General features: G+C 42.1%; 1 non-coding gene across 1 annotated transcript; it reads right to left on the bottom strand.

The window, feature by feature from the left end:
• Positions 1 to 5,319: 5,319 nt before the first annotated feature.
• LOC120108187 lies at positions 5,320 to 5,424 on the bottom strand. The gene has a single exon (XR_005509665.1). It is a non-coding gene; the product is annotated as a small nucleolar RNA R71 (small nucleolar RNA).
• Positions 5,425 to 5,958: the final 534 nt, after the last annotated feature.

Raw genomic sequence — 5,958 nt, 5'->3', positions numbered from 1 at the left:
GAAGCTATGAAATCAGAGTTAGACTCCATGCATTCCAACCAAGTCTGGACCTTAGTAGATCCACCAGAAGGTATTGTACCTATTGGATGCAAATGGATCTACAAAAGGAAGATAGGTTCGGATGGAAAGGTAGAGACCTATAAAGCAAGGCTAGTGGCGAAAGGGTATAGTCAACGTGAAGGCATTGATTATCAGGAGACCTTTTCACCTGTAGCCATGCTAAAATCCATCCGAACATTGCTTGCTATTGCAGCATTTCATGATTATGAAATCTGGCAGATGGATGTGAAAACTGCTTTTCTGAATGGATATCTTGATGAAGATATCTATATGGAATAGCCTTTGGGTTTCACTTTGAGTGATGGAGATCACAAGGTCTGCAAGCTGAAAAGGTCCATCTATGAACTAAAGCAAGCATCTCGGAGTTGGAACACTCGTTTCGATGACGCAATCAAAATGTTTGATTTCATCAAAAATGAAGAGGAATCGTGTGTTTAAAAAAAGGTTAGTGGGAATGCTGTCGTATTTCTCGTACTGTACGTGGATGACATTCTCCTGATAGGGAATGATATTCCCATGCTAACCTCGATCAAGGTATGGTTGTCAAAAGAGTTCTCCATGAAAGACCTCGGGGAAGCATCCTATATTTTGGAAATAAAGGTCTATAGAGTTAGATCTAAAAGGATGCTTGGCCTATCACAGAAGATGTACATAGAGGAAGTGCTGAAAAGGTTCAGCATGGAAAACTCTAAAAGGGGTCTCTTACCCCTAAGGCATGGAATTCATCTCTCCAAGAAGATGTGCCCCAACACATCTGAAGAGATTCAACGCATGAGCAAGATCCCCTATGCATCAGCAATAGGGAGCCTCATGTATGCCATGCTATGTACACGACCTGATATAGCCCTTGCTGTGAGTGTCACAAGCAGATATCAGTCGAATCCAGGTAAAGAACACTGGACAGCTGTGAAGAATATTCTTAAGTACTTGAGAAGACCTAAAGATTTATTCTTGGTCTTTCGAGGATCATCAGAGTTAAAGGTAGAAGGGTACACAGATTCAGACTTCATGACTGATGTCGATGATAGGAAGTCAACATCTGGATATGTGTTCTTGTGCAATAGTGGTACGGTGAATTGGAAAAATTCTAAACAACCGATCATTGCTGATTCTACTATGGAAGCTGAATACATCGCCGCCTCTGAAGCTGCTAAAGAAGGCTTCTGGTTCAAGAAATTCATTGCAGAGTTGGACGTGATGACATCAGATGCCATAATACTCTACTGCGATAATAATGGTGCCATAGCTCTTGCTAAGGAGCCAAGGTCTCATCAGAAGTCCAAGCACATAGAGCGGCGCTTCCACCTCATACGCGACTATGTTGAGAAGAAGTATGTCGAGGTGCAGAGAGTAGACTCCGCGGACAACTTGGCAGACCCATTCACTAAGCAGCTGAGTCAGCAAAAGACTGAAGCCCACCTTGAGAAGATGGGCCTAAGATATATGACCAATTGGCTTTAGTGCAAGTGGGAGATTGTTAGATGTATGCCCTAGAAGCCAATCTGGCTGACACATTGTTAATTTTAGGGACATAATTTTATACTTGACTATTTATTATTGAATAAATAAAAGGTATTTTTTTATTCATATTGTTTATGTGTCTATGAATCGTCCAAGAATTAATAAGATGATGATGTGTATTCTTAAGAGTTAAGAATTTGAGCCATGCATCATTGGTGATTAATTTCTGAATGCTCCTGATCAATGGATCATCACAAGGACGGTGATCGATCTGATCAGTGCACACATTGCTTTCCTTATAGATGGATGAGACTCGAGTCCACAGTGTGGCAACACTGAAGTAATAGTGCAGGTGCTTGTTAAGAACAAGGGTACTAAGCGTGACCAAGACAAGAAGTCACTTGGATGTCTATCCACTCATCAGTGACTTGCTTGATGTTGCAGTAGTGTGACTGGTCCTTTGACCTGCGATGCTTCGGCTACTGATAAGTGTTGAATAATTTATAATTTAGTTATCTTTCCATAGCACTTACCAATGTTCTTAAACGGATAAATACTTATTTTACCATGAAATTGAATAATCATTGAAATAATTTTAATACATGTTAAGAAATAAATAATTCCTTCCTTAAGCTAAGTGCAAGTAATCCTAGAGACTCAATAACGTTGGATTTGAGCTCAATGCCCAACTGCCATGCATGCAACCAAGCACTGTCCACCATCCGTGGCTCTCCAAGTGATCCAACGATTTAGAAATTTCCGTTTTCGCATCACGATTCCTCCCAACCGTCCGTGATAAAGTATCCAATCATTCCAGGATCCGTGCCATTCTTCAGCTCGAGCTCAAGCCAATCACATGATGGAGCTCAACCCAATAGACCAAGCCAAAATAGGGGAGATCAGCCCAACGCAAAGTGTGCAAGCTCAGCCGTCTCGCAGCTTGTTGAGTTGGTTTCCGCATCAGCCTTCCATCCAGCGTCGAAGTAGGGGAAGCATCCAACCCTCCGTGATCCACGCGGTGCACCAGCGACCAGCTCCTTCCCAGCCGCATCCCACGAGTGCCCACCGCGTCCAACTCCTCTGCCATCAGCCCGCCCCAGCCGGCTCCAATCACAGCGCTGAAACAGAGAGACTCTTTGATGCCGATGATTCGAATCCTCCCCCACCAAAGCAACCCGATCCTCCATCCTCGCTTCAAAACAACGGGACCTCGTATCAGCCGCATGCCAGATCCACCTACGCATCATCGTCTTCATCTCCGGCCCTTCTTCCGCCCGTGACGCAGCCCATTCCACCTCCCAGCAGCCGAGATCCCGCGACCCGATCAATTCCTTCCAGCCAGCCGAGCGTCTTCCGCATCCAAGAGTCCGGATTCCCAGCTCCAAGCCGTGATCCGCTCCTTCCAGCTCGCGTCCCTCCTTCCTGCGACCCAGCATCCCGTTCTTCATCATCACCGTCCGCGTCTCCTCCGGATTCAAGATCCCCAAATCCCGGATGACCCCACCTCCGCTGCTCTTCTCCCTTCCGCATTCACTAGCATCTGCAATCAAGCCCGAGATCCAGCCATTGACGCCCTTCATCATCTTCGTCCGCGATCTGCCCCCCAAGCATCACGCCCTCCTCCTCTCTCGGGATCCATCGCTGGTCTTCAGCGGTCTATAAGAGGAGGACGGTTGGGAAGAACGAGGGGGAAGGCCACGGTTTGAAGAACAAAGGAGGAGCCTCTGTTCGGAAGAGAAAGAAATAAAAAAAGAGAGAAAGGAGGGGGGGAAAGAGAATAGTTTGCGATATATTGGGAATAATGGAAGGTGAAGGCTTTCATTTGAAGATTGGAGGTCGTCCGGAAGCCATGCGCGGCTAAACATCTAGTCTAGGGCTGGATGAAGCCCTAGCAATGTATCAGGGCATTGTAGTTCTTTTTTTTATTATTATTTTGGAGCTTGTTTAAATTCTTATTTTCAATGAAATATTCCTTTATGATATTTAAACTTTGAGCATGCTAGTTACTAATCATGTTTGCTAAAGTAGTCTAAGATGATTCATGCCTAGGAAGATGAAGTGTGCTGCATCCTAGATTAGCATACTTAGGTAGACACTTCATGCTACACCGAAGATGGATCTTCCTAACACTCTTTATGCTTTTATTTTAAAAGGCTTGTAGCCAATTTGCATGCCTCTCCAAAAGATAAAAATTAAGAACACAGTCCCTAATGCAATGCTACGCGGTGGATTCCAAACCCTAGATCTATCTACTTTGATAAATTTCAATTCGTACTCATAGATTAATTTAGTTAAATCAAGTTAGCAAATCCTTCTTCTTGATTTATTTTTAAAAGAAAAATAACTTATTCTTCAATTCCTGTGGACCGACACCCGTAATCATTATCCTACAGGATACGTACTATTGCGTGGTTTATTTTTGAAATTGAAAGAACCGATCAATTTTTGGCGCCGTTGCCGGAGAATGCTAGCATAGTTATTTTTCCTATCATTAAAAAAAAATTTAATTAATTAAAAAAAACTTTCAAAATATATATATAAAAAATAAAATAAAAAAATTATTTTCTATTATTGTTAATTTTTTTATCTCCTTTTTCTCTTCTACTATTTTTTTTTAATTTTTCTTTTGGTCTTATTTGATCAGGAATCGAAGAGGAGATCTAGGCTATCAAAAAGGAATGCTTTAGAGGTTTGCTTAAAAAATTTTAAATTGCTGGAAAAATTCCTTTGGTAACCTCTAAACCTTTCTTATTTAAATTAATTATTAACTTGAAATTTTGTGGTGATTGTTTGATTTTAATTTCAGCAAAAGTGTGAATGCATGCTTGATACACATACACAAATTAATCCGCACATAGTAAGGGCAATCACCCCAACAAGATAAGAGCCGGATTTCATCACCGGATTCTTGCCCAACTTAGGTGAACTTAATCTCACATAGTGTCACTTTAATTAAAATCAATTAGACATTGGCTCCTAGGGATATCCGAGCTCAATAGGACGAAGATCACCGAAAGTTGCACCAATTTCGCTCTGTGGCTTAGTTGATGTCTAGGCAAGCTTTGTCCCTATAAGAGAGACAGTTTATCTGTTCGAGGCAAGGGGTTTTAAGTGGGACCTTTGCGAACGCATCGTGAGCCCTCCACTTACTTGGGAGCTTACCTGGTCAACTCGGTTCATTAGACCGGATTGGAGGCTTAGGTGCCCTCTTCAAACCAGTTAGGAGCTGTCTAGTGATTTTAGGACAAATACAAGGATTTATGTGTTTTTCTTTTATTGCATGCTTGATTGATCAAGTACTAGTGTATGCAAGGGAGTCGTTCTAGAGTACGTGACCTATTACCTTTTGACCCTGAAATAGAACGGACCCTTAAAAATATCGAGCTGAGATCAAAACCTTAGAATCATTCCCACCCCCTGAGATGGCTGAAGAACAACCCAAACTCCTGAGGGAGTACTTTACTCCCACCATTTACACTTCCCCATCTTGCATTCGATTACCTGAAGTAGCAGCTGTACAATACGAAATAAAGTCTAGTGTGATCCAAATGCTCTCATCTTTTTATGGGCTCACCAACGAAGAACCATATAAACACCTAGATGAATTCCTTGAGATTTGCACCACTGTCAAGATTCAGAACTTCACTGATGATGCTCTGAAACTTAGATTATTCCCTTTCTCCCTTAAAGATAGAGCCAAACAATGGCTGAATTCTTTAGAAGCTAACTCGATTTGTTCTTAGAATCAAATGCAACAAGAATTTCTTAAAAAATACTTTCCCATAAGAAGAACGAACTAGTTTAGACGTGCCATTACAAGCTTCTCCCAAACTGAGGGAGAAGAATTTTATGAACTTGGGAGAGATTTCGGGACCTAATCCGTAAATGCCCTCATCATCAAATACCTAAGTGGCAGCTAGTGCAATGTTTCTATGATGGATTAACTGAACGAAACCTCAGATGATCGATGCTGCATGCGGGGGGACTTTTATGCTTCAAAATGAGCATGAAGCATGGCAATTATTTGAAAATCTTAATGAAAACTCCCTCCACCATGCTTCCTGTTCTCGTCAAGTACCCCCGAGTTCTCAAAGAAAAGGGACTATTTGTGAAATAAGTCATTCCATGGACCTGTCTAGCAAGGTAGATGCATTGTCCCATAAGATTGATCAATTGATGATAGGAGGACATATCGTTAGCTCGTCCCAAGCACAAGTGTGTGCTATTTGTTCTAGCCCATCACACCCTATTCATGAGTGCCCCTCAGCGCCCCAATTTCTCGAACTCATGCAAGAACATATCAATGCTGCTCAGACACAGCCTAGACCGGGTAATGACCCATTTTCCAATATATATAATCCGGAATGGCGGAATCATCCAAATTTTTCTTGGAGGCAGCAAGCTTCGAATAATGTCCAACCCTACTCCCAAAATTTT

The sequence above is a fragment of the Phoenix dactylifera genome, unplaced genomic scaffold (assembly GCF_009389715.1).
Source record: "Phoenix dactylifera cultivar Barhee BC4 unplaced genomic scaffold, palm_55x_up_171113_PBpolish2nd_filt_p 001210F, whole genome shotgun sequence".
Lineage (NCBI taxonomy): Eukaryota > Viridiplantae > Streptophyta > Magnoliopsida > Arecales > Arecaceae > Phoenix > Phoenix dactylifera.
This window is presented reverse-complemented; position numbering and strand designations above follow the sequence as displayed.